General features: G+C 47.7%; 1 protein-coding gene and 1 long non-coding RNA gene across 6 annotated transcripts in view; one reads left to right on the top strand and one right to left on the bottom strand.

The window, feature by feature from the left end:
• LOC310678538 overlaps positions 1-17,075 on the bottom strand; it is a 111,685-nt gene extending 94,610 nt beyond the window's left edge. Inside the window, exon 1 of the long non-coding RNA XR_014511828.1 lies at positions 16,712-17,075. This is a non-coding gene — a long non-coding RNA (uncharacterized lncRNA). The remainder of the gene's footprint in view (positions 1-16,711) is intronic.
• Positions 1-24,214, top strand: part of LPP (LIM domain containing preferred translocation partner in lipoma) — a 283,835-nt gene that overhangs the window by 57,332 nt on the left and 202,289 nt on the right. For 4 of the 5 annotated variants that reach the window (XM_083442228.1, XM_083442226.1, XM_083442230.1 and 1 more), the window contains one exon: positions 10,477-10,570. The gene's annotated coding sequence lies outside the window, so the exon portion shown is untranslated. The remainder of the gene's footprint in view (positions 1-10,476; positions 10,571-24,214) is intronic. The other variant, XM_083442227.1, reaches the window with a different exon arrangement.

The raw sequence follows: 24,214 nt of genomic DNA, 5'->3' as shown, positions 1-24,214 counted from the left end.
TGGATTGTTTGCATGCTTCAAAGCGGCACATTCTTGGGCATTGGCATTTGAGGAAACAGCCTAAGACTTGCCGATGAGAAGGTCGACGGTTTGAATCCCTGCAACGGGGTGAGCTCCCGTTGCTCGGTCCCTGCCCCTGCCATCCTAGCAGTTCAAAAGCACGTCAAAGTGCAAGTAGATAAATAGGTACCGCTCTGGCGGGAAGGTAAAGGGCGTTTCCGTGCGCTGCTCTGGTTTGCCAGAAGTGGCTTAGTCCTGCTGGCCACATGACCCGGAAGCTGCACGCCGGCTCCCTTGGCCAATAAAGCGAGATGAGCGCCACAACCCCAGAGTCGTCTGCGACTAGACCTAATGGTCAGGGGCCCCTTTACCTTTAAGCTCAGATAAATCTAGGCAGAAGGCAGTTCGGATGCACTGGGAGCACTGGGCGCAACCCTGGAGAATGTGCAGAGAGAGACTCAAACTACGTGCAATGTTCATCACACGTTCTTTCCATAAAAGGCACCCCTTTTAGTTTGAATCCATGATGATTTGTGCTCATGATGGTTTCGGGGTGCTCATACATGATCCCACTTTCAGTTCCATTTGCAGCCAAAAAGTTTTGGGGCTTCATTTCCTTCCAGTGAATGCCCCCGTAGCGTAGCTGAAACCCCAAAGCATTCCATAGCACAAATGAGGGGTTTTCGGTCCAACTTTTGTGGTTCTATAGCACAGGGGTGGCAAACTTCCAAGAGACTGCGATCTACTCATAAAAACTGGCAGTGATCTACCCCTTTTTGGGGGGTTTGGGTCAAAGTTGTTGAGTTTTTTCAGGGAGGAGGTAAAATGTTTTTTTAGGGGAGCCACAGTTGTTCAGCTTCTTTGGGGGGAAACCAGTGATCTACCAGTGATCTACTGCAGACGTCCAGTGATCTACTGGTAGATCACGACCTACCTGTTGGACATGCCTGCTATAGCATAAGGCAGCGCCCCCTGCAGGAACAATAATGTGTTAACTGTTGGGAAGCATTGCAGAAAAAATAAATAAAGCAGAATGATGTGTGGACAGTCCGGTATAAATCTGCCACATATGTGCTACTAAATGCATTCATGACAGGTGGAGGAATATACCTGCAAGATCAAAACCAGTTGGGGGACCCCCCCCCCCCAGTCTTTCCTTCCACCCCCAGGGCAACCTCCTGTCTGGGTGATGGAGGGTGTGAAAGTAGTGGTTAGAAGTTATACAAAAAAACCCCCCTGAGAATTCGTTAGTGTTATGGCCAGATCTGATTGTGAGGGGACAGGTTGGGATGGTTGCACAGAGAGGCATAAAACCATTGGCGTACCTTCCAGTTCTACAATTCTGTATGTTTCTTCAGATTTGGCTCATGTTAGGATCTTGAAACCGAGCCAAACTCATTTCCAGGGCTCCCCGTAAGCTGCGAGGGAAATAAACGGTCCTGCGTCTTGAACCCGAGGCTTCACCTGCCATGAACTCTGGGCCTTGGGCTTGGAGTCTCTTGGCCTTAGCCCAGAGAGTTGCCACCGACTGTGTCTCTGCGCTGCAGATAGCTCTTTTTAAGCATAGATACGTTTTTGCAAGAGAACCAGTGTAGCGGTCAGAGTATCGGATGAGGACCTGGGAGAGACTTGGGTTCGAATCCCCTGCTCGGCCATGAAGTTCACTGGGGTGACCTTGAGCCCCTCCCTGCCTCTCAACCCAACCTTCCCCTCAGGGTTGTTGTTGTGGTTAAATGAGGAGGGGGAGAAGCATGTTTGCCTGACCTTGAGCTCCTTGGAAGAAAAGGAGGGATTTAAATGCAATGAATGAATTAATGAATGAATGGGTCTCTAGTAAGGAAAAGGAAAGGGACCACGTAAAACGGAAGGGACCACATCCGTGGTCGAGTAGAGAGATACTGAGAGTCGCAACAAAGGTGGTGTGTAGGGAATAAATGGAACTGGCGAGACTCTCTGGATTCAGCTCAAAGTTGTGGTCCGATTAGGCACACTCTTGCCTTACTCGATTCCTTGAGGACTCCTTGTTTAAAACATATAATTTTTATTAGATTTCCTGCTTTACAATTTTGAATATGCATTTAAACAACCGTAAAATATCAACGACTTCCCTTCCTCTCTTTCCATGGTTCATTTTGTATACCATAAATCCCTGCATATTTTACATAAACTAAACCATTCAGTATTCCATCATTGCATCCACCAAAACTTATTTACCCTGTTGAATTTATCTTAATGCTACCAGTGTTGTCAAGCATACACAATCCCCCCCACACACATATTCAATAAACTTTTTCCTTGAGGGCTCTTGAGGGCAGCCCCGAAGGTTGAAGGTTCACATCTTCTTCTGGCTCCCAAATCCAGCTCACTCCGTTGCAAGCATGTCACAAACGCTACCAGGGATCTGGGCGTCTGTGAAAAATTTGAGGTGGGCGAAAAAAAAACTCCTGGCACAGCCAGGGGCACGAGCTAGCCGGGGCGTGAAAAACGAGCCCAGGGCAGAGTCGGACGAGAACACCTAAGTCGGAGGCCCCGTGCGACGCGGCTGGGCACCCACCCCCGCCATGCGCCATCTCTGGAAGTTGTCGGCAGCTGCGAGACCCAGAGCACATCTTGTACATTCCCCCGGCTTCTCGGAGACCGCTTTGTAAGCCTCCTGTCCTCAGCCTCCGCTGTAGGAAGGCACGGGATAAGCTGGAGGAGACGAGAGCGGCTGTGGCAGTTTTATGTTCCCCTGCTGGGCGTCTAACGTGGCTGGCACTTAATTATGGTGGCACCTGCTCCTCCCGCTCGGTTTCCCCTCCCCGGAGCGAGACATCGTGGGCTTGTTTCGCCAGGCCGGAGGCTTTGCCTGTAAACAGGACGGGCTGTGGGGTTTCCGCTCTGCCTTGTCGGTGTAACCTTAGACCCTTCTTCCCAGGCAGAGCTGACACTCCAAAATAATCCCTCTCGTCATGCGCCTCGCCTGAGCTCATCTCCAGAGATGCTTCTGACCTTGTTCGCAGCAGCGGAAAGGCGCCTTCGCCGGGGGCTTAGCCCCAGAACCTATTGCAACGGGAGGGGCTAGATCTGCTCTGTTTAACATAAAAAATAAGCGGCTTCTCTTTCCTGGTCAGCCTGTTACTGTTTGAGTACTGCGGTGAGACTCCCTCTTCTAAAATCTATGTAAGACTAATAAACTTATAATAATAATTTTATTATTTGTACCCCACCCATCTAGTCCAGCACCCAATTTACTATGGTTAAGAGATGGGTGGATCTGTCAATTTAGATTTTTTTCGGTTTCTCATCCCCCACCCCCAATCTTTAGGTTTCCATATTTGTTTGTGATACTTCTGGTTCAAAATTCTCATGAGAATTCACCAGAATTTCACTTGATATGTCCCGTGGTGTACACTTTTTGCATGCGATTTTGCACGATATACACTTTTTTTTTTGCACAAAATGTTTTGCCCTGCCATAATGCACATTTGTATGTTATTTCCACCAATGCATGCATTCTTTTGCACACGTTCCCCATGTCTATTCATTTTTGTACACATGAACTGGCTTGAGAAATGCACAGCCAGATTTGGAGAAATGCGAGTTTCTTCGGATCCCTATATTTTGTTTCATGTACTGTTTGGGAAGGCACAAAGTAGATTAAAAAGGTAAAGGACCCCTGACAGTTAAGTCCAGTCGCGGAGTTGCGGCGCTCATCTCGCTTTACTGGCCGAGGGAGCCGGTGTTTGTCCGCAGACAGTTTTTCCAGGTCACGTGGCCAGCATGACTAAGCCACTTCTAGCAAAACCTTAGCAGTGCACGGAAACGCCATTTACCTTCCCACCAGAGCGGTACCTATTTATCTACTTGCACTTTGACGTGCTTTCAATCTGCTAGGTGGGCAGGAGCAGGGACTGAGCAATGGGAGCTCACCCCGTCGTGGGGATTCGAACCGCCAACCTTCTGATTGGCAAGCCCTAGGTTCAGTGGTTTAGGCCACAGCGCCACCCGCGTCCCTTCTACAAAGTGGATTACTTTCCCTTTAAATGAGAACAGTGTCAGATTACTCCATCCTTTTCCGTGATGGCAAGCTGGACATGAGCTCAAATGCGCCCTTCCGAATTTGCTACCCTTGCACGCCTGCTGTCACTTCTTGGCCCACCAGGCCTCCGGCCCCAACCAAACAATGTCCCTATGGAGAAATACTGTTTGTTTGCTCCACAAGTTTCTCTAACCCAATTCTAATTCCATGATAGATGTGATACCTTTCAGATGCCTCAGTAAGGGGAGGCTGTGCTTTATTAAAGTCCTCTCTGTATTGGCTCTCGGTAGTACCATATTCCATGCCCACTACCGATCATAGACTCATGGAAGGAACATCAGCGGTCATCTAGTCCAACCCCCTGAAATGCAGAAATCTTGCATATTCCTGCCTTGCAGGAAGGTGGACTGAATGATCCTCAGGGTCCCTTCCAACTCTGTGATACTGTGGTTCTCCTATCAAAACAGCTCTCACAGTCAGAAAGTTCTTCCTAGCTGGAATCTCCTTTCCTGTCATTTGAATCCACTTGTTCGGTGTCCTGCCCTTTGGAGCAGCGGAAAACCAGCTTCTCCACAACCCCATTTGACAGCGCTCCAGAGATCCTGGAAAATGACTCTCACCTCTTGGTCTCCTCTTCTCCAGGCTAAACATACCCAGCTCCCTCAACCATTCCTCATAAGGCTCAGTTTACATGTCAGGAACATGACACGGTCTTTGGGACCTCAGCTACTTCCAACTGGGCTGAGTGGAGTTTCTGATTCCTCGCCTCGTCTGCACACCCCGTGCTCTGCGGGGCGACAGGATGGCCGAATGTAGCTGGGGGTGGGGGTTGAATTGAGAGCTCAGAAGGGAGGGAGGCCAGTCACCTTCCTGTGTGCACAGAAATAGCCTTCAATCTCTTCTGCAGCCGGATCTTTCTGGTTCCTAAATGTTGGGAATATTGAGGGTTAAAGAGACACACGTTTCTGACACTGTGCGTTAAACAGTTGGCTCAACCTCTCTAGAGTTAAAGGGACCCGGGTGGCGCTGTGCGTTAAACCACAGAACCTAGGACTTGCCGATCAGAAGGTCGGCGGATCGAATCCCTGCAATGGGGTGAGCTCCCGTTGCTCGGTCCCTGCTCCTGCCAAACTAACAGTTCAAAAGCATGTCAAAGTGCAAGTAGATAAATAGGTACCGCTCCAGCAGGAAGGCAAACGGTGTTTCTGTGTGCTGCTCTGGTTCGCCAGAAGCGGCTTAGTCATGCTGGCCACATGACCTGGAAGCTGTACGCCGGCTGCCTCAGCCAATAAAGCGAGATGAGTACCGCAACCCCAGAGTCGGCTACGACTGGACCTAATGGTCAGGGGTCCCTTTACCCTTTACCTTTACCTAGAGTTAAGTATGTAAGGAGCCAAGCAGCCGGGACATGGCTGGCTGGTGTATCAGAGTAGATCTGGTGGGACCCACTTTTCAGGGACAGAGGGAGCGACGCCCCTGCCTCCTTCCTCAAAGGCAAGGCTGGAATTGAAATGGGATTATAGCATTGTGGGTGGGTGATGGGGCACATTCGCCATCCTGGCAATTTGAAAAGGAGCCTTGAAAGAGACATCAGTTATCTTAAATTTAGACTCCCAATTTACATTTTTGCAAAAAAGAGCTGGCGTTGAGAAACCCAAGGGCAATAGAAACGTATTTCTCAGACCGAGATCCAAAAAAATAAATAAATCAGCGTGAATAGCCTGAAAGTAAAACTGGCCGGGAGCCAGTGGGAAAACCAATTTGGTTAGTGTTTTTCCTCTCCTCCCCAAATTCTTGAGGCTGAAAGGAGAAGAGAGAAGAAAATAAGAAATCAAAAGAGCTGAATTCAGAGGGAGGGGAGAGACATGCGGAAGCCCTGTGTGGGAAAGTTTTATACTCCATTTCATTTTGTTTCTTTCAATACAGCTGCATTTCTTCCCAAACACCCAACTCGGATCGCACATAGCATCCTACAAATAATTGAGTGGACACGATCCGCTGGGGCATCTTTTTGCACAAGCCCTTGGAAATTGCTGGGACTTGTGCGAGTCTTTTTTTTGGGCCCGTGTTGCTTCTAAAGAAGAATAAAGTTTAGGGCAACTTATGGCACAAACAGGGAGGTGTTAGGGAGCAAGACACTGAATTCCTAGTTCCTCTAAACTTCCCCATAAGTACATGTTTGAAGTAGACCCACTGTTTGAGGGATGCCTCATCTTAAGACTATTTTGACACGGAGCCTCGGGACGACTGGGCTACCGTGTTTCGGGGGGTTAAAAAAAGCGAGTGGTGAAAGCCAACGAGATGGCTAGCCTGTCATACTGCTTGCTTGTTTTGTTTTTTTGTCTGCTGCGTGGATGCCTTGGAAATGCAAACATTTCCCTGACTGCAAAGGCATTTCTCGGCTCGCTCGCCATGAGGCCAGCGACGCTGGGATGCTTTGAGCCTTGCTGTTCAGTTCGTGGAAAACAGGATCGTGTTTCGCCATGCCTGTCTCTAGTAAACACATTGCTCGCCTTTCTGGAAGCGGCTGTGACTCAATAGAAGGCCAACTTTGTACGTTCCTGGGGGGAGGGGAGAGGGGGCGATTATGCAGCCGTAGAGCAACATGTGCTGCTTCCAGAAGGGCTCCAGGTCGTCAGTATCTCCAGTTACAAGGCTCAGGGGAGGGTCCTTACCTGCCCAAGACCCCCAGAGAGCCACATTAAACCATGCGGAGGTAGAGGAGCCCTGACTGTAAAAGGCAGCGTCGAATGTTCATACTTGGCGGTTTGGAAAAGCAGCAAAGTATGCTTGACCTCCTTTGCAGTGGCTCGATTCGGCGTTGCTGGAATTCTGCAAAGTCACTGTCTTCCTTGAGCTTGCTATGAATTGCTGGTTGGCAACAAAATTCAGGGAAGCAATTTGCACACGTTTCTGCTGAGCGGCCCCCAACTTGCCTGTGGGCACATTGCGGGCCATGCTCAGTTCGCACAGTTCCAGTGGCGCGCTGGGGGAAAGGGGCTCGCTTTTGCTCCCCCCACACCCCAAATCCTGAGCTAAACACCCCCAAGACTGCAGATGGATGTCTTGCCTTTGGGGAAATTTTGTGCAATGTTATAATAATAATAATAATAATAATAATAATAATAATAATAATAACAATAATAATAATAATAATTTATTACTTATACCCCGCCCATCTGGCTGGGCTTCCCCAGCCACTCTGGGCGGCTTCCCAAAAAATATTAAAATACTGTAATACATCAAACATTAAAAGCTTCCCTAAACAGCCCTGGGCTGCCTTCAGATGTCTTCTAAAAGTCTGGTAGTTGTTTTTCTCTTTGACATCTGGTGGGAGGGTGTTCCACAGGGCGGGTGCCACCACCGAGAAGGACCTCTGCCTGGTTCCCTGTAACTTGGCTTCTCGCAGTGAAGAAACTGCCAGAAGGCCCTCGGTGCTGGACCTCAGTGTCTGGGTAGAACGATGGGGGTGGAGACGCTCCTTCAGTGTGGTGTAGTGGTTAAGAGTGGTAGTCTCGTAATCTGGGGAACCGGGTTTGTGTCTCCGCTCCTCCACATGGAGCTGCTGGGTGACCTTGGGCCAGTCACACTTCTTTGACGTCTCTCAGCCCCGCTCACATCAGAGAGTGTTTGTTGTGGGGGAGGAAGGGAAAGGAGAATGTTAGCCGCTTTGAGACTCCTTAAAAAGGGAGTGAAAGGCGGGATGTCAAATCCAAACTTTTCTTCTTCTTTTTCTACTGGACCGAGGCCGTTTAGGGCTTTCAAGGTCAGCACCAACACTTTGAATTGTGCTCGGAAACGTACTGGGAGCCAATGTAGCTCTTTCAAGATCGGTGTTATATGGTCTCGGCGGCTGCTCCCAGTCACCAGTCTGGCTGCCGTGTTCTGGATTAGTTGTAGTTTCCGGGTCACCTTCAAAGGTAGCCCCACATAGAGCGCATTGCAGTAGTCCAAACGGGAGATAACCAGAGCATGCACCACTCTGGCGAAGTATTCCGAAGGCAGGAAGACATCATTTCTAAAATTTCTAAAAGGGTTAATGCCCTGATCCTCTGGAAGTTAGGCATGCTTACCTGAGGTTTTTCAGCTGCTGTTACTTATGGGTTCAGGGCAGCAGGTTTGAGTGCTGGCATGGAAAAGAGAATGTGGAACGGAGCCCTGGTTCAAGCTTTAGCCCAGGGGTTGGCAAGGTTTACCTCGCTTGGATCGGTTCACTCCAGCCGAGATCTCTTCATGGGCCGTATCGTGCATGCGCCCGCAATTTCTGGCGTCTGTGCAGACACAATTTCTGGCGCCTGAGCATGCGCAGACATGATTTCCAGCACTGCGGAAGCAAGTGCACCAGTTTAGCACAGCACGTGGGGACCCGCCGAGCAGGTGGCTTGATCCGGGGGTGGCTTGTGGGCCAGTTAAACAACCCCCATGGGCTGTTTGTGGCCCATGGGCCTTAGGTTGCCTACCCCTGCTGTAGCACTTCAGCCTTGCAGTCCCGGTTTGGTTATGTGAAAAGGTCACCTGAACAGGGGAGCTTTTATGCACATCTCTGTATGTGCAGCTGCCATTCATTTCAGGGGGACCTCATGCAAATGATGGTCCTGTTGTATTTACTGTATTTTTTGCTCTATTACTCACTTTTTCGCTCCTAAAAAGCAAGGGGAAATGTGTGTGCGTCTTATGGAGCGAATGCAGGCTGCGCAGCTGTCCCAGAAGCCAGAACAGCAAGAAGGATCACTGCTTTCACTGCGCAGCGATCCCTCTTGCTGTTCTGGCTTCTGAGATTCAGAATATTTTTTTTCTTGTTTTCCTCCTCCAAAAACTAGGTGCATCTTATGGTCTGGTGCGTCTTATAGAGCGAAAAATACGGTACCTGGTAAAGTTTCCTCCAGGCCATATGCTCTTAACCAGTTTCTGGAAAGGGTTGATTCAGGACTTCTGGGATTTGGACCCCGGAGAACCTACTCTAACAATGCAGGTTCCTGGTCCTCATTTGTTAAGAGTTTGAAACCAGGAGGTGGTGCCCGTGAAAGGTCCAGGCAGTGTTGCCAAATGGTTACAGACCCTTTAAAATATCAGAGTTCAAAATGAATCCCATAACTTTGGCGATTGCTTTGCAAACAGTGGTTTAATAATTTGCATGACACGTTTTGACCGAGGAATTTGGAGCTGGATTTGGTGGTTGTCTATTGCATTTTCCTTAGGGATCACTATCCTTTCAGGCTTAATATCTTATTGCTGAGGTCTGCTGTAGTCAGAGCTTTTTAAATTCCTTGCATCTGTTCTCCCAACACATGCTTCAGATACTGTATTCTGGGGTGGGGTGGGGGAACCACTCAGCTTTTGTTTGAGAAATGCCTAGCCCCTTATATTGAGGTCTACCACTTAACAAAAGTTGCAGGTAACTGTGTTGGTCTATTAGAAAAGCAAACAGATATTCCCCCAAAACAACAAGAGGATAATGTCTTTATTATCTCACAAAGGGAAAGTTGCTCAGGTGAACTTCATTAGGCATTTGAATCATGCATAAGAGGGCTGTTTGAGCCTGACAATGCATTGATCATGCAATGGACAAGTGTGAGAATCATAGAATTGTGGAGTTGGAAGAGACCTGCGAGGGTCATCTAGTCCAACCCCCTGCGATGCAAGAATCTCAACTAAAGCATCTCTGGCAGATGGCTACCTAACCTCTGCTTAAAAACCTCCAAGGATGGAGAGTTCACCATCTACCCCCTGAGGGAGTCCGTTCCACTGTTGAACAGTTTTTAGTGTCAGAAAGTTCTTCCTAGTGTTTAGAGTCCATTGGTTCGGGTTCTCTGGAGCAGCAGAAGACTAGCTTGCTCCATCTTGCATGTGACAGCGCTTCAGTTATCTGAAGGTGACATGACAGCCCTTATATTAGCAATGCTGGGGATGAGTTTTGAGAGTGTGTTGATACCTTAACATTAGTAAAGGTAAAGGTAAAGGGACCCCTGACCATTAGGTCCAGTTGTGGCCAACTCTGGGGTTGCGGCGCTCATCTCGCTTTATTGGCCGAGGGAGCCGGCGTACAGCTTCCGGGTCATGTGGCCAGCATGACTAAGTCGCTTCTGGCGAACCATAGTAGTGCACGGAAACACCATTTACCTTCCCGCCGGACTGGTACCTCCTTATCTACTTGCACTTTGTCGTGATTTCAAACTGCTAGGTTGGCAGGAGCTGGGACTGAGCAACGGAAGCTCACCCCGTGGCGGGATTCGAACCTCCGACCTTCTGATCGGCAAGTCCTAGGCTCTGTGGTTTAACCCACAGCGCCACCCACATCCCACCTTAACATTGCCAAGTGCTTAACCGGGTTAACAATAATGTCTTTGTTTCATTTCCGCAATACCCTGCCCCTGCAAGGTAGGCCAAACAGCCCGTCAGTGTTCGAACGCAGGACTGTTTTGAGACTAAACCTCTTTCTTCTGTTTGCTTGCTAGGCCCAGTCTCCAGAGCAATCCTTCTGAAATCGCTTCCCAACAGACAACATTCCTTTTTCGACTGTGGGATCCAGAACTGAGCAGCAGACTCCAGGTAAATCCTTGCCAGAACTGAAATCTGCAGTGCTGATTAACTATTGCATCTTCTGATCTGCACAAGGAACAGCTAATACGATGTATTTGCTCAAAGGCATGAGATACTGGGTTCAAATCTTCACGCGCCCTCAAAAAATCACCGCCTGATCTTAAGCCAGTCCTGATTTTGATCTTGCAGCCTCTCCTACCTCGAAGGGCTGTTGTGAGGCTAAAACAGGCGATCCCTCAGATTCCTGGAGGAAAGGCAGTCTAGAACTGCCAAAGACCATTGCATGGCATTACTGAGTGTGGCCCTTCATGCAAAACAAAATTCCTTCCTTTAAAAAAACTGCGCATCAGGGAGAAGGCTGAGAGCAAGAGAACACATTTCCTGACACCCGACTTTTCCGTGTCCTTGCATCACACGCTACTCTCTCGTTTGCTTTTCGGTCCAAGGTTGAATGTTTTCTTTCTGCTGTTCTGGTAGCTTTGTGGCCCTGGCAAAGGTGATTTGGGGTCAGCGGAGCGGCTTTACAATGTGTGTGTACCCAAAAACCCTCTCGGAAGTGATGGAGCATTGATTTGTTCAAAGGCTTGCCGTTTTCCAGGGCTCTTGTTGCCCTTCCTTCGCTGCCCGTCTCTCTCTCTCTCTTCTTTCGCTCTTTTGTAAAATAAATAATGCATGCAGGATGCAAACGAGGGCTGAAATTTTAGAAGGGCTGACCCAACACATCACTGCAGATCAATCCCTTCAGTTACGCGAAGCACTTCTTGAGAGGAGGAAAGGAACTCTGGTTTCGAGAAAAGCGCTGGGGTTTATTTTGGGACTTGGTTTAGCTGCTTCTCCCTGCATCTGGGGCAAAGGGGCGAAGATTCCTCGTCAACAAACAACAAGCGCCGCTTGTGCCACCGGCCCCCTTCCCTCGCACTGCCCAAATTGATACCTTGGAACCGCTAGGGTGCAAAGCCAGGGGCGCCCCCAACCTTTTTGCTCCTGGTGAGAATGCAAAGAAGGCAGGGAATAATCTGCAGCCGGGTCCCGGAATTCTGCATGCCACTTCATGTACTTCATTGCAAACTTTGGTTCCTTACATCACTGAGCATGCCAGCGTCTTTGCAGCACCTTTCAGAATAAGACTTTGCTTCCCTGGGTGCATTTCCAGAACCCTCCTGAGTTTCCCTGTCTAATATGTCCCGAACCTCACTATCCCTGTACCAAATTTGGTTTGCAGCAGGGATGGCGCATTGTGGAAGGCTGCCTGCCTGGGCTGGCAAAATATCAGCACCCCAGTTCCCCCCCCCTTTCATAAAATTTATATAAAAGGTAAAGGGACCCCTGACCATTAGGACCAGCCATGACTGACTCTGGGGTTGCGGCACTCATCTCGCTTTATTGGCCAAGGGAGCCGGCATACAGCTTCCAGGTCATGTGGCCAGCAGGACTAAGCTGCTTCTGGCGAACCAGAGCAGCGCACGGAAATGCCGTTTGCCTTCCCGCTGGAGCGGTACCTATTTATCTACTTGCACTTTGACGTGCTTTCGAACTGCTAGGTTGGCAGGAGCAGGGACCGAGCAATGGGAGCTCACCCCGTCGCGGGGATTCGAACCACCAACCTTCTGATCGGCAAGTTCTAGGCTCTGTGGTTTAACCCACAGCGCCACCCGCGTCCCCATAAAATTTATACTCAATTGTAAAAAAAAATTAAAAAATAATCCGAAACAATCTCCAAATGGGTCACAAAAAGATGAAACAAGAAAATAAAAGAAAAATGGCAACAATGGTTTAAAATATATAAGAAGTTAAAATACTCAAAGCAGGTTAAAACTCTCAGCAGCTTCCTAAGCATTTGGAGAGGCTTGCTTAAACAATAATGATTTTAGCAAGTGCCGAAAAGAATGTAGCGAAGGGACCTTCCTGGTGTCAATTGGCAGGGAGTTTCAAAGGTGCTGCCACACTGAAAGACTTGAGTTCTGAAGGTGTCTGCGTATTGGGGAAGGGGAATGCATTGCCTCGCTCTCTTTTCTTTATCTTCGAAATTCTCCTGTATTGTCATTTAAACCCGCTGCTCTCTTTTTCTGATATTAATATTTTATTGGAAGAATTTCCTGCATAAAAAGAAAGAGTGATTAAAAGGAAAAGGAAGGAAGAAAAACGCAGATGAAAATAGAAATGAAGGAAAAAATGCTCAATACATATATGTTTAGTCCTATTAGCCTGGTAGAAATATATTTATCAGTAACCTAATATATTCTTTGGAAAGTCATTCCAAATATTGTTATATTTATCCAAAGAAAGGTTGCTTCTGTATTCAGTCCGTTCATACGTTGCTAATATTGTCATATTGTCAGGCCATTGATGAAGGGGAATAATAATAATAATAATAATGATAATAGTAATAATTTATTTATTTATACCCTGCCCATCTGGCTGGGTTTCCCCAGCCACTCTGGGCGGCTCCCAACAGAATATTAAAAACACGATAAAACATCAAACATTAAAAACTTCCCTAAACAGGGCTGCCTTCAGATGTCTTCTAAAAGTCAGATAGTTGTTTATTTCCTTGACATCTGATGGGAGGGCAATCCACAGGGTGGGGGCCACCACCGAGAAGGCCCTCTGCCTGGTTCTCTAGTCTTCTAGTTCACCAGTTTCAATCTCTTAGCCATCATTACTGGACCCACAGTTCCGCCAGCAGCAACCGGCCTGCCTATCAGCCGTCTCTCCAAGATCATGAGGACCAGAAACCTGACTTTTATAAAAGGGCCGGTTGTCCGAATGCCGTTCAGTGCTGATCTGAGCTCTTCCTGTTCCGTCTATAGCTCCCCAGACTCGGGAAGCTAAGATGATGGGGAGAATTGTTTGTCGGAGGCAGACGCAGCTGTTATCTAAGCCCACTTAGCCTCAAAAACAAGTCCTTGAAGAGTCTGCCTGCAGCAGTCTGAATGTTTTCAGCTGTTTGAGCTGCTCTCCGGTCAGACAAAAGCAATCTGTTGCCTGCTCTATAAAGGGAGGTTTAAGAGCAGAGAGTCTCAAGCTTAGAGAAAGGGGCTTTAGAAACGGAGGGGAGATGATGGTTATTTAAAAAATCGAGAAGGATGATGGAAAGGATGAAATCTGGGGCCAATTCTGCTGACTCTCACAACACCCCTTTGCATCAATCACCCGCTGACTGGCTGCAAGTCTCGGGTGAGCAGGTCCACACCCGAGGAACGGATTGCCGCAGGCTTGTTGTGGTAGCTGCCGGCAAAAGCGCTTTGGGGGAGAGAAGAAAATATCAGAATGAAGAAAGGATTAGGCAACTTCACAGAGGTTTGATAGAAACTCCATTGCCAGAGGCAGTTGAGCTTAAGTCACCAAATGTCAGGGACAAACAGGAGGAGATGCAGGAAAATTTCCTACAGGCATTTTCTCTATTCTTACTTAAACTGTCTTTGGGAAACTAGGAAGGCGCCTTATAGTGCGTATGACCATTGCTCCATCTAGCTCCAGCATCCCCAAACTTGGCCCTCCAGATGTTTTGGGACTACAACTCCCATCATCCCTAGCTAACAGGACAAGTGGTCAGGGATGATGGGAATTGTAGTCCCAAAACATTTGGAGGGCCGAGTTCGGGGTTGCCTGATCTAGCTCAATATTATGATATGATACGATACAATACAATATATTGTCATTGTCCCATGCAGAACAATGCAATTGAAAAATCTACGTAAGACATTCCAAAACCCCTAAAAACTCTGATACCCCATTTTCAAATACAATATACTCCCATAGAGACTCCTTAAAAGCAAAATCGCATTTGGATAGAAACTGTTTCTCAGACGGCTAGTCCTAGTCTTTATAACCCTGGACCTTCTCCCAGAAGGCAGAAGCTGAAAGAGATCATTTCCGGGGTGCGCACTATCCTGCGCTATCTCTGCAGTTTTCTTATGGCACCTGGAAGCATAGATTTGATCCAAGGTGGGAAGAGTGCACCCAATTATTCTCTCCGCAGTCTTTACAAACCTGGACAGTATCTAGCCTGACTGACAGTGACTGGCCAGGTTTTCTGACAGGGAATCCTTCCCAGCCCAACCCAGAGACCACTGACTCATAGAACTGTAGAGTTGGAAGGTAACCCCAAGGTCATCCAGTCCAACCCCCTGCAATGCAAGAATTTCAGCTAAAGCATCCCTGACAGACGGCCAGCGGATCTCTGCTTGAAAACCTTCAGTGGAGGAGAGTCCACCACTTCCCTGCTTTCCTGGCTGGGGCTAATGGTTGTTGTAGCCCACAACTGGATCACTGCAATGTGCCCTATGCGTGGCTTCCCTTGGGCTCAGTCCGGAAGCTGCGGTCAGTGCAGAATGCTGCAGCACGATTGCTGACAGGAGCGAAGCCTTGTCCACATGTGACACTTGGGCTCAGATTTGTGACTGGGCCAAGTTCAAGTGCTTATTCTTAGTCTATAAAGCCCCTAACAACTTGGGGCCAGTTAACCTGCAAGATCTCCTTTCCCCCTATTTCCCCACTCAATCACTTCAGTTGGAACAACCGGCCGGATAATCCCTGCTCCGCTTTTGTAAGAACTCAATCTTTCAGCACCTTAACTGTGGAACTCCCTGCCTATTGATATCAGGGAGGCCCTTTCCCTGTATTCTTTTCGGCGCCTGCTGAAGCATTTTTCTGTAGGCAAGCCTACCAGGTGTTTGGAAAGCTGATGCCCTTTTTAACCTGCTTTTAGTCATTTTAGAGGGACGCGGGTGGCACTGTGGGTTAAACCACAGAGCCTAGGACTTGCAGATCAGAAGGTCGGCGGTTCGAATCCCCGCGACAGGGTGATCTCCCGTTGCTCGGTCCCTGCTCCTGCCAACCTAGCAGTTCAAAAGCACATCAAAGTGCAAGTAGATAAATAGGTACCACTCCGGTGGGAAGGTAAACGGCGTTTCCGTGCGCTGCTCTGGTTCGCCAGAAGTGGCTTAGTCCTGCTGGCCACATGACCCGGAAGCTGTACGCTGACTCCCTCGGCCAGTAGAATCATAGAATCATAGAGTTGGAAGAGACCACAAGGGCCATCGAGTCCAACAGCCTGCCAAGCAGGAAACACCATCAGAGCACTCCTGACATATGGTTGTCAAGACCTCCAAAGAAGGAGACTGCACCTAAAAAAAGTAAAGCGAGATGAGTGCCGCAACCCCAGAGTAGGTCACGACTGGACCTAATGGTCAGGGGTCCCTTTACCTTTACCTTTACTAGTCATTTTAACCTTTCAGATGTTTGGAATCATTGCCGTCAATTCTTCCTCGATTGTAGTTTTATCGTTTCCTCTGTTTGGTGAACCGCTTTGGCTCTCCCCCTTTGCACTCAAGGGGCGTATTAACCTTCTACGAAGCAAACTGATGTCTGTAGGGCACCAGATTGGGGAAGCTGGCTCTCTTTGCTCACGTGCCTCCTATTCCTAGAGGGAGACTCTGGCTTTCCAGCAAAGACAAGCAGAGGTGGAAACCTGAGCGCTCCTTGTTGCCGCCTGTGGCTGCTCCGTGACCCGAGGCCTCGCCACGCTCGGCTCCATATACGGCCCGGAGGAGCAAGACGATGCAGAGGCACTGGGAACGAGAGTGCAGTGCTGAATACCAGACATACATTAAATTCTTCCTGGCTGCACTTCCCCCTCTGCTTCCCCATTAATTCAGAACATGATCAGGGCGTCGCAGACAGAGAGAATCCAATGTTCCGAGTGTCACCTCCAGGGAACACTTAACTCCTGAGCATGTGTGTGCTTAAAAAAACAACAACAGTCTCCTGCATATTTGAAGGCCATATTGTCCCCAAATGCCCAGGGGCTTCTTGGCACACCGTAGGCAGGTAGGCTTTTTGGAAAAGATTGTGAAGGGAGAAATCCGAGGGATCCCTTGGACAAAAAAACAAGGACACCAGCCAGGAATACCAGGGCAAAACAGCAGCCAGTAGGCTTGGTCTTGATTGAAGACTGTCGCGACAGGACTCCCACCTGCCACCAGGTGAAACAAAATGGAAGCCCAGAACAAAAGAAGACCCCAACTTTTATTAGTTACTAATCCCCAAACTACACCACTAGAACTACATCATGACTACATCACTGACACATCACAAAAAGGAGGGGTTGAGGGAGGAGTTGTGGAGGTAACCTGAGTATCTTGTCACCTGGCTGGTTCCTCCTTTCCCCCTCCCCATGAGTCATTTCCAGAGGACAAAGGGGAGCTGGCAGTTTCCTGCCCCAAGAGGGAAGAGCTGATCATTGTCCTTTGTTCCAGTCCATGTTGAATCCACTCCCATACACAAGTCCTTTGTGACCTGGATGGTCTTCTGTCTGGGACCATCAAGGTTGTCATGCCAACTGGGTAGGGCTCCTGTGTATGTGCTGGTACGGTTAAGAGATTATGGCCGTCCTGTATCAAACCACCCCCCTTTGATAGTCCTTCCTTCATGGAGTAAAATAAAAGTGGACCGGTGTAAATCTGATGTATGGTTGATTTACTATGAATTTATAACAGAAACGTCGTGTATGTCGTGTGTGTGTCGTGTTTGTACAAACTGAATGATTGGAGAGGGGGAGTTTCTGCAACAGGATGAATTTTGCTCTCTTTCGCTGTCTGGCTCTGTACCATCCCTAGTCCTCTCTCTTCGCTCCCTCGGCCTCCTCTCATGGGCAGCTGCCAGCAGAGGGTGAAGGGAGCCAGTCTGCAGGAGATATCCGCTCAGAAAGCCCCAAGCTGGCTATCCAAACAGAGCTCTGCCAAATCAGGCCAGTGGTCCATCCATTCCATCATCTTCTTCTCGCAAAGGGGCAACCAGATGCCTCTTTTGGGAAACCTGCAAGCAGGACCCGAGTGCGACAGGGACTCTCCGCTCCCGTTGGTTTTCTAGCAATGGCGATTCAGAAGCGTCGCTGCCTCTGACTATGGGTGCAGAGTGTGGCCATGGTGTATCTACTGTAAGGAGGACGGGGGCAGACAGGAAGAGTGCCCATACTGGACAGGACCTAGCTAGGAAGGGGCATGTAGAATCATACAATGGCAGAGTTGGAATAATAATTTATAATAATAATAATTTATTATTTATACCCCACCCATCTGGTTGGGTTTCCCCAGCCACTCTGGGCGGCTTCCACCGAATATTAAAAACAATACAGCATCAGACATTTAAAACTTCCCTAAACAGTTGTCTTTTAAAAGTAAAATAGTTGTTTATTGCCTTGACATGTGCTGGGATGGCGTTCCACAGGACAGGTGCCACTACCAAGAAGGCCCTCTGCCTGGTTCCCTGTAACCTCACTTCTCGCAGGGAGGGAACCGCCAGAAGGCCCTCGGAGCTGGACCTCAGTGCCCGGGCTGGATGATGGGGGTGGAGACGCTCCTTCAGGTATACAGGACCCAGGGTAATCTATGCCAACCCTGTGCCATGGAGGTGTCACAACAAAAGCATCACTGTCAGATCTCGGCGCACTAACTCCGGCTTCCATCTCCGGGGGAAGCGGGTTCAGGTGCTGCTCTCCTCTGCTTGAGAACTTGGTCAAGGCCTTAAGGGGAACGGGCGCAGCATCTTCCCTCGGTGAGCGGATGAGAGAGAGGGAGGGAGGGATGGTGGCGAGCCCCTGCCCGTTCCAAAATCAATTGAGGAAGGAGCAAAGTGTCTCATTACCGTCTCTCATCCCTCCTGCAGCAACAATAGGTGGTGAAATTGTGAGAGGAAATTAATCACGGAGACCAAACCCTTATAGCCTCTGTGTTTTCCCGGAACCGTGGAAGGTAATTAGCAGGTCTGACTATCCCCTGGGTTCAGTACGAGATTAGCTGTGTGACGTAAATGGAGGTGGCTTTCTTTTTGTGTTTTTTTGTCCTTCTGGGGGTAAATTTGAAGGAACGGATTGCTGCGAAATTCAGCGGTGCCGATTCTGATTTAACCTTGCAGGGAGGACTAAAAAAACACACTATCCCATATATCTGCGGCAATTAAAAATTCAATTCAGCATGCCACTCGAAATCTCGTTTTCTTATGAATCATCCCTTTAATTGAATATGGTGAGCTTGGGGAAACTTCCTAGCAAGAAAAGGTGTTTTATTTTGGCCTGGGCCAAAAGGTTCTTGTAGCAGACAAGCCTCGTAGGCTCAGGCAAGAATGCCAGAGCCAGTGAAATCTCTGTTATAACATTGGTAGCCACTGTTCTAACATTGCTTACCTCCACGGCCAGAGGCAGCACTGCTTCTGAATAGCATAGAATCTCAGAACCGTTGAATCAGAAGGGACTCCCAACGATCATCTAGTCCAACCCCTGTGGTGCGGGAATCACAGCTAAAGAATCCCTGGCAGATGGCCACCCAACCTTTGCTTAAAAATATGGGGGGAAAGAAACCTTTAAAAATGGGCATAATTGTGTAGGCCGCCTAGTTTTCCCCATCGTCTCCAAGCGCAAGGCTTTGGGGAAAGGCGGAAGGGGCGGACGCCCCCAGAGGCAGGTATATCTTGGTCCTGCTCCTCGGTCTGAGAACCTGCGCCTGCTTCTGTGTAAAGGACCTGTGCTGCCTCCTTCAGCCGCTGCTGGGAATGCCAGCCTTGGGGGTTGTGGCTGCTCTGGGTAGCTTTAAAAAACGCATCTGAGGAGCTTAGTCTCCTTGCAGCTGTGAGAACCCTTAACAAACTACAATTCCCAGGATGCTTTGAGGCATGGGGGGGGGGAGCCATGGCTGCCTATAGCAGCCTGGTGCTGCTTTAAATGTGCAGTGCAGCTGGGACTTTGGTTTAGACACCACCTCCCTGGTTCAGCTTCATATTACCCCCCATTCTTTGTCCTGCGTTCTGGCCGATAAGAGTCGATTCTTTGACATTCAGCAGATTTATAGGGGGCTGGAGGGAACTCGTGAGTGTGTTTTTTGGGGGGCCTCTTAGCATTTTAGGGACCTTGCAGGTCCCGCAGACCAAACCACTACTAATCTGGGGGAGGGGGTACAGACATCCATCATAAAGTATGTCTGAATCCATCATAAAGTATGTCAAAGAAAGTTAATATTCACCTAGAGTTAAGTGCGATGATTTTTTTTTTTTACTTAAAAATAAAATTGAAATTAAGGACATATTGATTTTCTATATATTCCCCGTTAAGTGGCATCCTTCAAATGCCATATCCATAAATACGAATAAGGTTTTCTGATTCCAATTTTCAGGTAAGATTAGCTTATCACCGAGCGCACCATCTGCTATGTGTTATACTTCACATTTACATCCTCTCTCGGTTATTAACATAATTGAGCTGCTTCAGAAACAATATATATATATATATATATATTCACTCATCAAACAGACGCCTTTCCCTCCCTGGCAATTTGTCACTTGAGGCTTTTTAACTTAATGTCCCACGAGTCTTATTTATTATCTTACTAAAATTGGGAGGATAAATTATTAATTTGTTCTAGGCGGTGCTTGCCGATATGTGCCAAAAGAAAAAAGAAAAATCAACTTGGAAATACTTTAAGGACTTTTTACTTTTGTTCTGCCCTGCAAATAAAACAGTCAGGTTGTTAAAAAGAGACGAAAATGGGGATGGCACGGCTTTGAAAATGGGCTTGCTTCACTTTGCTAAGATGAAAAAAAAGACAGAAAAGAAGGGCAAACTTCTTTTTAAAAAAAAAGTCAGGAAGGAAGCCCCAAAGCTGGCTTGCGGGTTTCGAGTTTGCTCTGAATGAAATGACTGCTAGTTTCGTTTGAGGTCTCATCCCCTGTGAGGGAGGCTTGAGAAAAATCTGTAGGCTGGGCAGCCCCGGTTAAAAAAGTTCAGCCAACTAGAACTACAGTCGAAGTCTTTCCAAAGTGTCTGGTTGTTGTGGCGGGCAGATTTTCTGATATAAAATTGGATGCACTTTGAACACCTGAAAAGAGAGTGTGTGTATTTTTGTTGTTGTTGTTGTTTAGTCGTTTAGTCGTGTCCGCCTCTTCGTGACACCCTGGACCAGAGCACACCAGGCACTCCTGTCTTCCACTGCCTCCCACAGTTTGGTCAAACTCATGCTGGTAGCTTCCAGAACACTGTCCAACCATCTCGTCCTCTGTCGTCTCCTTCTCCTTGTGCCCGCCATCTTTCCCAACATCAGGGTCTTTTCCAGGGAGTCTTCTCTTCTCATGAGGTGGCCAAAGTCTTGGAGCCTCAGCTTCAGGATCTGTCCTTCCAGTGAGCACTCAGGGCTGATTTCCTTCAGAATGGAGAGGTTTGATCTTCTTGCAGTCCATGGGACTCTCAAGAGTCTCCTCCAGCACCAGAATTCAAAAGCATCAATTCTTGGTGTGTTGCAATTCAGCAAGGACTTCTGCCCTGAGAGAAGATCCAGCCTCCTGCATATTTAGCAGATCAGGGAGTTTCTCTCTCTTGGAAGAAAAAGGGTCAACCCCCAGAGTCCTGGATTTGCAACCAGGAGAATCCTCAGGGCATTTTTCCGCAACTCTCTATTGGGGTTTGTGGTGTAGCCGAACACATACCGGCACCTCAGAGGACAGAGCCCAACTCATGACACCTCTCCCCTGCCAATCAGCTGAACACTGTGATATTCTGCAGGGAGGAAATTATTATTATTATTATTATTATTATTAATAATAATAATAATACTCTGCCCACCCCAGCCAAGACTGGGCTCAGGGCGGCTAACACCCGATATAAAAACAAATTGATTGAAATACAACTTAAAAACAAGATTAAAATACAACATTAAAACATTAAAATACAGTCTTCTTTTAATGGAAACTCAAATCAAAAACTTTTGGGGGGATGAAAACATTGTCTTCACCAAGGCTAACTTAGGAAGGGGGTTGAAATTAAAATTGCCACTGTAATAATGCAACATTACAAAGATGTGGGGTGTATTGCAGAGTTGGAAGAGGGCAGCCAAAATGATCAAGAGGCTTGAGGGTTGCAGCGTTTGGGACATTTCAGCTCAGAGAAAACGTGAGGAAGAGACAACACAATAGAAGTTTATAAAATTCTGCATGGCTTGCAGAAAGTAGGCAGAGGAAGGTTTTTCTCCCTCTCACATAACACTGGACCTTGTGAAAATCTAAAGACGCTGAACTTTAGAAGATTCAGGACAGAAAAAAGGAAATCCTTCTTCAGGCAGTGTATAGTTAAGCTATAATAATAATAATAATAATAATAATAATAATAATAATAATAATAATTTATTATTTGTACCCCGCCCATCTGGCTGGGTTTCCCCAGCCACTCTGGGCGGCTTCCAACAAAGATGAAAAATACACTATGGAACTCATTGCCACAGGAGGCAGTGAGGACCACCCACCTAGATGGCTTGAAAAGAAGATTGGACAAATTTGTGGGGGAGGAGAGGGCTATCGATGGCTGCTAGCCGTTAATGGCTATGCTTTGCCCTCCATAGTCAGAGATACCAATACTTCTGAATACCAGCTGCTGGAAACCACAGGAGGGGAGAGTTGCTCTTGGGTTCGAATCCTGCTTGCGGGCTTCCCATGGGGGCATCTGCTTGGCCACTGTGAGCTGCTGAACTAGATGGCCTGATCTAGCAGACTCTTCTTATGTTTTTATGAGGGAGACGTATTTGTCTTTGAGCATTATTAGGTTACGGCAGGGGTCAGCAAACCTTTTCAGCAGGGGGCCGGTCCACTGTCCCTCAGACCTTGTGGGGGGGCTGGACAATATTGTTTTTTGTGGAAAGAATGAATTCCTATGCCCCACAAATAACCCAGAGATGCATTTTAAATAAAAGGACACATTCTACTCATGTAAAAACACCAGGCAGGCCCCACAAATAACCCTGGGATGCATGTTAAATAAAAGGACACATTCTACTCATGAAAAACACACTGATTCCTGGACCATCGCGGGCTGGATTTAGAAGGCGATTGGGCTGGATCCGGCCCCCGGGCCTTAGTTTGCCTACCCATGGGTCACGGGTTCAATCACAACACTGCAAAACTCGTCACCGGAAAAAGCAGCCAATTACTAACCCCGAAACTGAAAGTTAAGACTATGTGGCCAAATTTCCCCCTTGCTGTGGTTAGGAAATTCTTGCCATCCACTTCAGATCATAATCTAAGCACAATTAGAAGCTTGCAGTCAAGGAATGGTCTCAGCTCTTCATTTCCTGTATACTCTTGCTTTCTTCATTCCATCGACAGCTCTTCTTAAGCCACCTTCCCTCTGGGCCTTCTAACCCCTGAGCGTTCCTTCTTCCTGGGTGACTTTCCAGGTCTCAGTCAATCTTTGCCCCGGTGACTGCGTAGGATTTTAATCCCTGCCAAACTGACAAGTTTCACTTCCCTCTCAGAAGCTGGGCTACCAACATTCCAACAGCTTTGTGAGCAATGGGAGACTTTGTGAACGCAGCAGGCCAAACCACAGTTAAGCATAACTTGGGTTTATTGGACAATGACTGAATTGACTAGGCACTAGATTTGACTAGGCACTGGACTTTAAGACATGTAAATTGAATATTCAGCCACATATTATTGAGGGGAAGTATGTGGAACAGGTCTCGGTGTTTCGATTTCTGGGAATGGAATTGAGAGATGACCTAACCTGGGGAGAAAACAGCAAAGACCCGATGAAGAGAGCACAGCAGAGGTTATATTTTCTGAGAATCCTCCGGAAAAACAATCTCTCAAAGGACCTGTTGATGGCATTTTACCATTGTACTGTGGAGAGTGTACTAACTTATGGTCTGTGTGTGTGGTTTGGGAGCTGCACAGTCAGGGAAAAAACAATGCTGTTCAGGGTTGTAAAGACTGTGGAGAGAATAATTGGGTGCACTCTTCCCACCTTGGATCAAATCTATGCTTCCAGGTGCCATAAGAAAGCGGCAGAGATAGCGCAGGATAGTGCGCACCCCGGAAATGATCTCTTTCAGCTTCTGCCTTCTGGAAGAAGGTACAGGGTTATAAAGACTAGGACTAGCCGCTTGAGAAACAGTTTCCAATCAAATGCGATTTTGGTTTTAAGGAGTATCTATGGGAGTATATTGTATTTGAAAATGGGGTATCAGAGTTTTTAGAGGGCTAACCAGGCTGGGATAGCAGGCTTGTCGGTTTTTGAATGTCTGATGTAGATTTTCTCAGTTTCGTTGCTCTGTATGGGACAATGACAATAAAGATTATTGTATCGTATAGCAAATCAGATTTGGAGGTGGGCTTGCAAATCCTGGTTCAATGTGATGTCTGAATATAGAGACCCGAATTGCTGGCCAGGAGGCAAACAGAAGCACATCTAAAACATGGGTTATCTCCACAATGCGAAAACATGGTTCGGGCACTAAACTGGGGCTAGCGTAAATCATGCTTTGGCATGATGGTGCCATTGAACCGCCATGTTGCGGGTGGAGAACATGTGACCTTCTAGAGGTAGCTAGAATTCAACTCCCATCAGACCAGACCAGCACAGCCAGTGATCTGGGGTGCTGGGAGTTGGAGTCAAGCAACGTTTTGAGATCACTATTGCTATATTGATACATACAGAAGTGGGAGAAGCCATCTCAGTTCCTACGAGATCTTCCTTTCAGCAAGGTTGGAGAGACAATTTCCAGGATCCTTCAGACCAAGCTAATGCCCCCGTTTCGTATTTCTTGGACCACAACCCCTGCAGTGCTGGGGCTGATGGGAATTGTAGTCCCAAAAATCTGGAGGGCACTGGGTTGG

The sequence above is a fragment of the Podarcis tiliguerta genome, assembly GCF_965153285.1.
Source record: "Podarcis tiliguerta genome assembly, chromosome: 5".
NCBI lineage: Eukaryota > Metazoa > Chordata > Lepidosauria > Squamata > Lacertidae > Podarcis > Podarcis tiliguerta.
The sequence above is the reverse complement of the archived record's forward strand: the minus strand, read 5'-3'. Positions and strand labels throughout refer to the sequence as shown.